The following is a 13029-nucleotide window of genomic DNA, read 5'->3' as shown; positions in this document are numbered from 1 at the left end:
ATTTAGCATGTTTGAGAAGATTAAACTCTTTGAGATGATATATGATAGATCTATATGGACAGACAGACAGATAGATGATATAGATTGATCATACCAGACCGGCAGACAAAAATTCTCTGCTATAGGACAAGTTCAGTTCAAATAGCAATTGCACTTACTTATATGCCGCTTCACAGTGCTTTACAACCTCTCTAAGTGGTTTACAGAGTCAGCATATTGCCCCCAACAACCTGAGTTCTCGTTTTACCCACCTCAGAAGGATGGAAGGCTGAGTCAACCTTGAGCCAGTGAGATTCGAACTGCTAAACTGCTGGCAGTTGGCAGTCAGCAGAATTAGCCTGCAATACTGCATTCTAACCACTGCGCCACCACGGTTCTTTTGAAATAGTTTCAAAAGGATATTAGAGAAATTTATGAAGGGTATTACTGCTTGCTGGTAATCCTTGACTTATGACTGATCGGTTAACAACCATTTGAAGTTATAATGGAGCCTGAAAAAGGAACTTAGAACATGGATTTGAAGTTCTAATGTCCACCCCCTATTGTCACATGATTTCATTTTGGCTACTTGACAACCAGCCTGCATTTATAAAATACAAGCAAATAGTGAGATGCTCACCAAAATCTTTCTAAGAAGGGCTCATAAAGGAGGGTATTATCTTACTTATCTCTTATTTATACCCTTATTTGAAGGGCTGCTATTGAGATGAGGATTTTATGGACGTCCTAGTGTTGTTAGCTTTCAGCTCAGGTATGCCTTAACTAACATGGTCAAGAATCACAGGAATTGCAGTCTACTAATATCTCAAATATATAAATCTTAAAACGCTATATTATTACTCTCCACAACATTTCATTCATCAACTGGCCATAGAGACTACAAACTTGTGATATCTTCTTCATAATATCTAAATTAATGGCCTGCCCTATGTTGGGACATGGAAAGCTAATGATATGCTGTGTAAGAAATACTACCCATTACTCCTATGTTTGTGACTTTGTCCATTTTACAGGGTGAAGTTTCTCAGGTTAAGTGATGGAGTAAAAGAAGAAAAACTCCCAACCTCATAATTGCTGATTTTACAAATCAGAATCCCAAACTCTTTAGGTTTGCTATCTAAATAATCTCACCCATTTATTTTAAACCTTTCTACTCCATTTTTCAGCCAGAAAGTCTCCCAGAACAGTTTACAGATTAGCAACAAAATAAGAGAGTCTGTAATTTTAGGATCACAGTCTAAAAGGCATGAAATAAAAGAAATATGGGACAGGAAGGAGGGAAAAAACCCAGTTCGCATACCCAATGTTTACAATTCTTCTAAAGAAGATAACATGGAACTCCTGAGCACTGCATCCTCTGACTATCTGGTCTCACCCAACCTAGTATATCTTAGACATTTAAATTAAAAAATGAAAACAATCGGGTTTAAGTTTCTAGGTCCTACACAGATCCAGAAACATGCTTAGAAAATAAAAATGCTGCATGTCTTCAACTCTATGCTTGCTTTGAAAATGTGGCCAGATGCCTATTAAAATAACTAGTAAATAGCATATATAGATGTTATCAATATTACAAACCTACCTGCCTGCCTAGAATGTTGAACCAAAAATAATACAATACATTGATTTGCAAAATACTTGTGAATCCTACTTTAGCTGTTGTGATAAAACAGAATACCAAGGAAGTCTGTTAAGACCCAGAGATGAAATTGGATTTCCCAAGAGGTAAACATTAAGAAGCCAATTCCTAGTTGCCTCCTACCATTTCCTAACAACTATGGAAGCAAAATACAGAGATACAACACCGTAGCTTGCAGAAGTGTAGGCAATCTTGTTTTCAGTGGGATTGCTCTCTCAATGGAGATCTCTAGCACCGCCCTTTAAGTTTTGTTATCATGCTGCCTAAGTCCTCTATGTCCACCAAGAACTCCTTTGAAATGTACAAATTACATGTTCTAGGATTATAATTTTTCAAATACAGTTTTAGCAGACCTTGCCAATTTCTGTTCATTGTACAAGATCAACATTCTCTTTTTAAGAATGAACCTTTTAGTAAACTATACAGAGAAGACGATTAACATAACCTAACATAGTCAAATCTTAAGGCATGCATTTATTATTTTTAAACAAAAGGCTAGTACCTCAGAATAACCTAGAAATAAAAATAGAGAATAAAGGCTTCATGAAACCATGCATCTTGTTCCAAAGGAATGCAAGGTATGAGGGTAATGGCTAGAACATGTACCTTGCTATGGGGGAGGTAGAGAAGAAAAAGAGCCAACCTCCTGATGGCAGATTTTAACAGAATTCTTTGAAATGGCAGGAATAGATGAAAGAACAGTACAGTTGTAATTTAAAAATGAGTTTTAGGTAGCTTTTCAACAAAACCTCTAGAATGTAGAGGCCTCAGACATCATCATGCATATAAAGAAGTGGTGTTCACCCAATTACATACATGTTATATCAAGTATCTTTCCAAAATGGATTCATTTCACTCTTTGTAAGGAATGTGGGTATCACCATTTATACAAAAGAATATGCCCCCCAAAATTTAAACATATCAAACAGCACAAAATCAAACTTTTTATTTCACACCTTATTAAACTTCTGATTTTTCCTGAATGACTTGGGGAACCAACTGTATAATCTCTTAGATTAGGGATGTGTAGGGTGGTTTTTTTTTCAAAGTAGTGGCCTCGTAATGTCAAACCTGTAAAGAATACTTCAAAAAATGAGCAGAACCAATCAAAAGAGATGGATCAAAACAAAAGTCAAATTAAATTTCAATGTAAACAATTCAAATTAAATTCGGTAATAAAGGTTGCTTCTTACAAATTTGATGATTTCTGACTTTTCTGCCTGTCTCATTAAAGTTACAATTTGGTGACAACTTTAGAAGAAACTCTGACAACCACATTTAAACAGTTACGTATCGTACGTCATCCTGAAACTTCAAGCTGTGGGCCTCTGTTTCTCAACCTGGGCTACTTTAAGAGACGTGGACTTCAACTCATTCCCCAGTGGGGAATTCTGGGAGTTGAATCCATCTCTCTTAAAATAGCCAAGGTTTAGAATTACTGCTATAGACTTGTGTTCTATATCTCTACTCAGGTGAGTTCAATAAAAATAACTATTGCAAGAAGCAGGATGAGCTTCTATCAAGCTGACATTTTTTAAAATTTGTCTGGACTTTTTAAAGCTCAGCATCATAAACAGGGCCACTCTGAATCATTGCTGGCCTACTAAACAAATTTAGGATGATCCTTGGATGCATATAGATATTTTTTATGCATATGCACATTTATTTAGCGTTAACATTTATACCAAAATAGTAGACTGTACTAGTTCATGAAATAGACCATGCAGCCTTGAGCTAATAAGAAGCAAAACTCAAACAGAAGGCAGTCAATGGCAAGCAAATGTGGATTATGATAGTATAGTTAATTCATTTTATAATGTATACAAATTAACTTCAAGAAATGCTCTTGAAATACATTTTTGTTCATTTCTTGCTCCTCAATTTAATTTTAATATATCAAAGTGTTGTCCTTTTAATTCCACCTAGCATCTTGACCTTTTTATTGAAACCTTTTCCCCTCTCCTAGCCCCTATAATGAAATCCACGTCATTGTTCAAATATGAGTTAGTCTTCCTTTGATTTTGCAAATGAAGATCCTGCTGATTTCAATCTCATCTTAACTGTAATGTAAATAAAAGTTAAAAGTGAGGATGCCCAGCCTAAGATTAGGGGGGCAGTGATGGTTATCTTCTCCTTGCCTCTATTCTTATGCATCAAGAGGCAGAATAAAAGAACAGACTATTAAGTCTTTGCCTTGAAGCAGATACCTTGTTATGTAAGACAAAGATTAAAACAATTCTAATCTTTTCATAAATCTGAATACGAAGTGCCAGGACATGGTATGTAAAAATGTAAATCCATAAAACAAATCCATAAAAAGCATAAAAGGAGGAAAATACAGGCAAAATCTATTCATCATTCATTGCTTTTTTTTTTTTTCCTCAAGGAAGGAATTGCTTTCTTCCCAATTTATGAGTCTGGTTTCATTTTGTTTGAAAGTATTTTTATAGTAAGGTATTTTCTTTCTTCAACTAAACACATTTTTAAAACCTAATTAGTGGAGCTAAGAAAAATGCAGGTAATAAGTTACCTTCTAGATCAGGGCTGTCAAACTCCCGGCCCATTGGCTGGATGCGTCATGCGCTGGCCATGCCCATGCCCAGTGTAGCGAAGGGGGGGAAAGTCCCGATACATCACGTGACTCCGTCATGACAATGTGAGTTTCTCCTGATCTAGATGATTTTGATCTTCAGATTCTGGTGCATAGATGATCATCCTTTTCATCATCACAACTGGGGCTGTATTCTGAAATGTCCCTGGTATTAGGGTTCTATGCTGCAGCTTTCCCATTTTAGTTACTTAAATATCTACTCACATAGTCAACATGATGACATCTGGGGGACAATTGCATGGAAAAGGCTGTCTTCTTCTTTCAGTGCTTTTTCTGGGGTCTTTGAGACGTAGTGGCCCAGTGGTTAGAATGCAGTACTACAGGTTAACTCACTGCTCACTGCCAGGAGTTTGACTCAGCCTTCTATCCTTCTGAGGTCAGTAAAATGAGGAGCCAGATTGTTGGGGGCAATACTCTAAAACCCGGGCCCCCCCCCCCCCCCCCCCCCCCGCCCCCCCGCCACGAACAAACCCCCCCCCCCCCCCCTCGCCCCCCCCCATAAAAAGATGTTGACTCTGTAAACCACTTAGAGAGACCTGTAAAGCACTATGAAGTGGTAAGTCTAAGTGCTATTGTCCCAAAAAATTACATACAGGAGAAGATAGGTGTAAGCATTCATTCTTTTAGAAAAGATAACCTTTATTGTATTTTTTTTTACTCTGAGCACACTGGCCAACATTAAAAATGAAATTCTGTCGACTCTCTCAAAAGGAAGTATATATCTACCCATACACATATATACCACACATATACACATGCAATATACATACACACACGTATGTAAACACACACACGGGTGCAATAGGCACACACATATATAGATAGATAAATATACAGTAGATATAGATATATAGCAGTGGTGGCTAACCTTTTTCGGCTCCTATGCTGAAAATTGCACGCACACTCACGTACCAGCACCCAGAAGGCAATGTGTGCTGCCCCTCCATGCCCCCTGCACATGCACGTGTGACCCCCTGCGTGTACTGCACATCTCTGTGCATGTGCACAAGACCCCCATGCGCTGAGCATCTCCCGCACATTCCGCCCCCCATGCAAGCGCGCCAGCTACCCGACAATCAGCTGTCAAGCGGCAACATTTGTGCACATGCACAGTGGGACTCTTCCGGGCAACCTCTCATGTGCCAGCAGAAGTGGCTCTGCATGTCACTTCTGGCACATGTGCCATAGGTTTGCCATTATGGATATATAGATATATACATATATACCTGTAGATGTAGATATAGATATAAGATGTATTGAATACATAGAAAGAATAAACTTGAGAATTCACAAGGTTGATGTTATATGGCATGGGTTCCCAACTGGTCCACAGCATGCCAGCAACTGGTCTGCACCAACAAGCAAAGCCCCATCTGCAGGATGCAGGCAGCATGCAAAACCACAGCCCTCAGGTCCATGGAAAAATCTTTCTCCACGGAGCTGGTCCTTAAATGCCCAAAAGATTGGGGACCTCTGCTATACAGTATGGAACAAAACTGTGACTGAATCTGGATATTCTGCTTCAGATATCACGAAGCCTCCTCCCAGAAGGTAACAAGGAAAACAGGTCATGATGAGGATGGGTAGCAATCCTGCATACCTTGCTCAAGCATCGCTTATGTGCTATGTCCTGGATAGAAGGGAATAAACTGCCAATAATCTTTTCTGCCATCCTCAACACTCTCTGCACCGCCTTCCTGTCTGAAGCAGTAATGCTTCCAAACCAGACAGTAATGCAATATGACAGAATGCTCTCGATTGTCCCTCTATAGAAAGTGGTAAGGACAGGGAGAGGAAGATGTACTTTTCTCATGCAACACAGAAATTATAGGCTTCACCAAACTCTCTACTTCCTTGTGGTAAGCACCCTCATTGTCATCTTGAATAAGGCCCACGACTGTTGTATCATCCGCATACTTCACAATATGGTTGGTGGCAAACCTAGCACAACAGTCATGGGTCAACAGAGAGAACAACAGCAGACTTAGAACGCAGCCCTGAGGAGAACCTGTGCTCAAGGAAATGGTGTCAGAAATATTAGTCCCAACTCGCACATACTGAGAGAGAGCGACGCCCAAGAACACTCAGCTGTTTTTTTCATACCTAAGACGGGGCTAGAACTCACCGTTTCTTGGTTCCTATGCCAAACTGGCTGTCAAATATCACAAAAGATCCAATTAAATTCTTCCCCCTTTTTATGTGTGTCACAGAGCTGACTCGATTTATTGCCTTCCCATTCAAATTCCAGCCATGATAGTTTATCCTTGAGAAAATAATGCCACATCAGATGAATACTACCTCAAGGATTGAAGGACAGGTGAATAATAAGGTTTGGGAAATAATTCTTCCGAGCCTTGCTAAAATACCAAGGCCTGTTGAATTTTTAGTAGTACATACCTAATGATTGCATAATGCCTCAAATAATTGTTTAACTTCCAGAGGCATTTTTGTGTCTCATTCTACTTTGCCAATTTCCCTCGCCTTTCATTATGCATACCTGAACAGTGCATGTTATATCATGATACCTCTCAAGTGGTTTTTTTTTCCATTTTTGCTTATTCTTTTCCAGATGCACTTAAAATCACCTTCTTAAAATAAGCAAGATATCACAGAAGGGGAAACTTGGGAAGAAGATGAGAACCTCCATCTTGCTCATCTTACTGCTATTCATAGGAGTTGGTCAGAAAGTTGAAATATTTCTTCAGAGCATTTTTGGCATAGTTTACATTGCAGATGAAAATTGTATAAGTTCTGGTAATCATCAACATGATTTCAAATTTTATAACTGTGTGCAAAGTTGATAGTTCAAACAATGGAAATACTGAAAGAGAATTTCGTATGAGTCAAGGACAAGTGATTGCCCAATCCATAAACAAATAGATCTCTAAGCTTATTACTAAGCTAATAGAAAGGTAAAACTTATTATATTCAGGTTCATACACGTCATGCAAAATAGCCACAAGCACACACAGACCTTATATGTTATCTTAGTTCCAACAAAATACAATTAACTGAGAATCATAACTCTAAACATAACCAATTTATTTCACTTAGCAGGATATACGGGAATCACCAAATAAGCTAATTTACAGTCCTCCATATATTTGCTAAGATCATGTCCTGTTGAAACTTCATATCTGCCTCTGCATACATATGAATGATATGGAAAGGTATTTCTTACTTATTTCTGGTCACTTAGTTATTATCTAACTTATTTATGATGTATTAGAACCTAAGAGCACAATTACAAATTGAAAGACTCATGCAACATATGCACAATTGATTTAGTTCTACTATACTGTATAATCTATATATCTATACTGCTATGGTTTTAGGTTTCCCATGAAGTTCCTTCTTAGGTTTCATTGTGACAGGAGAGATTTGGAGAAGGAGAATAATGCAATGTCCTAATGGGATGATTTTAACTTAGTGCACCTCTGTATGGTTTGCCAATTGCACAGTGGCAGATAGGAAAGTACTCCAGAGGGTTAACCCAATGAGGAAAAGGTTAGCCATCACTGGTCTATTGTAAACACAGCCAGCTTAGATATATCCAACTTAGGTATGTAAGTTAGATATGAAAATATCATACTATGAGAATCTAATGTACTATAATTTATATCATTTTAATTAAAATGCTTAACATTTATTCTTGAAAATATTTAAAATTCTAAAACAACCATTACCATTCCAGTAGTTATACACTGTGCCAATAGCATTATTCCAATATTACAAATGCAGAGCTTTGGCATGATAGATTAATAAATGTAAAGAAAAAGAGTTTCTTGAATCTGATTTCTGATGTCTATAAAGTTTTCTTGGATATGGTACTGAAGTGGTTGGCTACTACTTTCTTCATCTTCCTCTCTAGCCTATAATCAGGGGTGGGATTCTACCAGTTCACACCTATTCTCTAGAACTGGTTGTTAACATTCTAAGCAGTTCAGAGAACCAGTTAGAAGAAATTACTGGCCTAATCCTGTAAGGAAGGCAGGAAGGAAACATTCTGGTGTTGCTTACAGAAACTGCCTCTCCGTTAACCCTTATTACATTCTTGGCAGGACTAGACTTCCTGTCTCAGGAATGTCTCTGGAGTTTTTTCTCCTTCTTTGCTGGTACTTTGCTTGTGTGGAGTGACCATTCAAAGTTACAAAGACACTGAAAAAAGTAAGGTACTCATTTTTCACACTTACACCTGTTGCAGCATCCCCACAGTCATGAGAGGCCAGGCAAGGAGAAGCGTGCCTCAATGTGAGTGATATTGAGTTGGCCATGCCCAGCCAATAATATGACCACCAAGCCACGCCCACCACCTAAGCCATGCTCACAGAACTGGTTGTTAAAAAATTTGAATCCCACCCCTGCCTATAATCTGAGATTTCCTGTTTTCTGTCTGGCAGCTAAAGCAAGTGTGAGACTAAGAACTACTAAGTCAATGAATATTGGTACCAGCTGAGTAGTAGGCTATTGCCTACAATTGAATTAATTGTGACCCAATTTCAGTTATCACCTTGTGACAATTTAGATGTAATTACACATATCCTAATCTGGTCAGTGGAAGCAAAGCCAACAAGACCAAAAATATCTGTTTGCTTAACTGGAAGTTTCTGTTCACCTTGTTGGATTGGTTTGAGTTTGTAGGATAGTGTGGATCAAGAAATAATTGTTTGAGTTTCACTTTGTTGGACAAATTAACACTACAAGAATATCTTTCTTTCAGCTTCCTAAGATCAACTGACTTTCAATTGCGTGAAGATTGAACGTTCTCTAAACAATTATCCTGGGACAGAGTAATCATGAAAAGTTTCTATGGCTGTATTCTTAGTGATGTGCAAATTGGATTTTGACACTACAAGATGTAATGGTTTAACCTGTTGATACCTAAAGGATTAAGTTTTCTATAACTCTTTGAATTTGTTTCTTTTAAATCCACCATGGTTAGAAAGAATGAGATTATCCTGACAATTACTCTGGTCCAGTAAGAATGAAATGAGAATATTTTAGACATCAAATGTCTAAACATCAAATGAAATTTTCCATTACTCAATCTTTTTAGATATTATACACATATTCTTCTTGACTTAATGTGTTTTCCTTCAGGATAATACAGTTACTATTGTCTATAGCAGATATGCATACAGATATGATACAATTATGGCTTTTCTAGACTCTTCTATTGACTTCATGATATTTATCCAGAGAATAAAGCATAGCTCTTACTAGTTTTGCATATTAGGTTCCCAATCAACCTACAGAAGATACCAATAGTGGTGACTGGAAACTTGTGCATCAGAACTCAGTATTAAGAGGCTATGGCAAAACTCCATAGAACATCCTCAAAAGAAGGAAGGAATCCCTACTCTTTGGAATAGGTAAAGCAGAAAAAAACACACAAAACCAACATGAACATGTTAAGATGAGGAAAACAGGCAGAGAAGAATTGTGTTAGAAGGTATTTTGCCTAGGTAGCCACAAAATTGACAATGTACCTTTATTTTTTAAATTAAAAACTCAATTCTCTTGGTTTCTTTATTGGGAATATGAAGAAAACCCGATAACATGAATTATTTGTTTGTATGTGCATAATGTCTTTACCACAAAGTTAAAATCTAGTTTATATCTACCATTTATAATCTACTATTTACAGGTGAAACTCGAAAAAATTAGAATATCGTGCAAAAGTTCATTTATTTCAGTAATGCAACTTAAAAGGTGAAACTAATATATGAGATAGACTCATTACATTCAAAGCAAGATAGTTCAAGCCGTGATTTGTCATAATTGAGATGATTATGGCTTACAGCTCATGAAAACCCCAAATCCACAATCTCAGAAAATTAGAATATTACATGCAATCAATAAAACAAGGATTGTACATAGAACAATATCAGACCTCTGAAAAGTATAAGCATGCATATGTATTCAGTACTTGGTTTGGGCCCCTTTTGAAGCAATTACTGCCTCAATGCGGCATGGCATGGAAGCTATCAGCCTGTGGCACTGCTGAGGTGTTATGGAAGACCAGGATGCTTCAGTAGCAGCCTTCAGCTCTTCTGCATTGTTCAGTCTCATGTCTCTCATCTTTCTCTTGGCAATGCCCTATAGATTCTCTATGGGGTTCAGGTCAGGCGAGTTTGCTGGCCAATCAAGCACAGTAATCCCACGGTCATTGAACCAGGTTTTGGTGCTGTGGGCAGGTGCCAAGTCCTGCTGGAAAATGATGTCAGCATCCCCATAAAGCTCGTCTGTGGAAGGAAGCATGAAGTGCTCCAAAATCTCCTGGTAGAGGCTGCATTGACCCTGGACTTAATGAAGCACAGTGGCCCAACACCAGCAAATGACATGGCTCCCCAAATCAACACAGACTGTGGAAACTTCACACTGGACTTCAAGCATCTTGCAGTGTATGCCTCTCCATTCTTCCTCCAGATTCTGGGTCCTTGGTTTCCAAATGAGATGCAAAAGTTGCTCTCATCAGAAAAGAGGACTTTGGACCACTGAGCAACAGACTAGTTTTGTTTTTCTTCAGCCCAGGTAAGACGCTTCTGATGTTGTTTGCTGTTCAGGAGCGGCTTGACAAGAGGAATACAACATTTGAAGCCCATGTCCAGGATCTGTCTCTGTGTGGTGGTTCTTGATGGACTGACTCCAGCCTCAGTCCACTCCTTGTGAAAGTCCTCAACACTTTTGAATTTTCCTGACAATCCTCTCCAGGCTGCAGTCATCCCTGCTGCTTGTGCACCTTTTTCTTCCACACTTTTCCCTTCCACATAACTTTCTATTAATGTGCTTTGATACAGCACTTTGGGAACATCCAACTTCTTTTGCAATTACCTTTTGAGGCTTTCCCTCCTTATGGAGGGTGTCAGTGATGGTTTTCTGCACAACTGTCAGTTCAGCAGTCTTTCCCATGATTGTGATTCCTACTGAACCAGACTGAGAGACCATTTAAAGGCTCAGGAACCCTTTGCAGGTGTTATGGCTTAATTAGCTGATTAGAGTGGGACACTTTGAGCCTAGAATATTGAATCTTTTCACAATATTCTAATTTTCTGAGATTGTGGATTTGGGGTTTTCATGAGCTGTAAGCCATAATCATCTCAATTATGACACATCACGGCTTGAACTATCTTGCTTTGCATGTAATGAGTCTATCTCATATATTTGAGCCTAGAATATTGAATCTTTTCATAATATTCTAATTTTCTGAGATTGTGGATTTGGGGTTTTCATGAGCTGTAAACCATAATCATCTCAATTATGACACATCACAGCTTGAACTATCTTGCTTTGCATGTAATGAGTCTATCTCATATATTTGAGCCTAGAATATTGAATCTTTTCACAATATTCTAATTTTCTGAGATTGTGGATTTGGGGTTTTCATGAGCTGTAAGCCATAATCATCTCAATTATGACACATCATGGCTTGAACTATCTTGCTTTGCATGTAATGAGTCTATCTCATATATTAGTTTCACCTTTTAAGTTGCATTACTGAAATAAATGAACTTTTGCACGATATTCTAATTTTTCAAGTTTCACCTGTATACTTAACCATTCCATTATTCCATTATCAGTGGCTTGCATAAATCATATTGAAAGATTGTGAAGATATTATCAAGTTATGTGAGGATTAAATGGAAGATTACAGTCTAGCTCATTAAATTTGTGTCTTTTGATCTTTGAATTTCTGATGTGAGCCAATATTTCATAGAATTAGTGGTGAAACAGATTGTTTTGATTTGAATGAGTGAGTTAGTGAACTTGCTTTTCATAAACCTGAGGCCATGTCTTTCAAAGAGAAGATAATGCAAACACAACTGATCTGGTGTGCCAAAAATAGTGAAAAAATTGTGCTCTCCAACTTGTCCCTGAGACAGAGCAGAGTCACCTAACAAGCCTGGCAACTTTCTGTGTGAACTAACTACACACCATCCTAGACAACTTCCAGAACCTTGTAACTGTATAGAAGTTTTATCTTTAAAATGGATTTGGACTGAACAACCCTTCAAAAGAACATTCTTTTACAGAAAGTTGTTAAGTAGGATGCATGGCTAGACTCCTTTCCATAAAGGTTGAGTTGTCAAAGTTAACTTCCACTATAAAAGAACCAGAAGAAAGTCCCAAAGGTGCTTTTTCAGGAAGGCAATTGGACTTTCTTATTTTTTCTTTGAAGACATTTCGCTTCTCATCCAAGAAGCTTCTTCAGCTTTGACTTGTTGGATGAGAAGCGAAACATCTTCAAAGAAAAAAAAACAAAGTCCAGTTGCCTCCTGAAAAAGTTCCTTTGGGCAACCATGACCTGGATGACTGAGAATCTCTACAGACCCAGAAGAAAGGATAACAAAGGCCTTGAATCTGCCCCTCAATAGTTACTGCATGTGCAACAGTCTGAGCAGGCATCGTTTACTATGGCAAATTGTGTTTTATTTCTGTTAAACTTGCATACATCATTCCCCAAAATGTACACGTGTATCCAGCCCAATAGGATGGGTATGTTCTGGATCCTATCAGTCAAACCATATTGGCTGGCAGAAACCTAGAAGGCTTGTCTTCTCAGGCTGTAGCCCCGTCCTCTGAAAAATTCTCCCTCCAGAAGTTAGGTGGCCCTGACCCTGCTGATCTTTTGTAAGGGCTTGAAGATCTAGTTATGTGTTCAGGGTTTGGATCCTGAATGTATTAAGGGCCTGATTTCATGCCTCCCCCGCATCCTGTTTTGGCTGGCAAAGTGCTGCAGGATACATCCGTCCCATCCTGTCTCCTAACCACACCCACC

The sequence above is a fragment of the Notechis scutatus genome, chromosome 3, assembly GCF_049901735.1.
Source record: "Notechis scutatus isolate UNSWTSFEM ecotype Mainland chromosome 3, rNotScu1.2, whole genome shotgun sequence".
Lineage (NCBI taxonomy): Eukaryota > Metazoa > Chordata > Lepidosauria > Squamata > Elapidae > Notechis > Notechis scutatus.
This window is presented reverse-complemented; position numbering follows the sequence as displayed.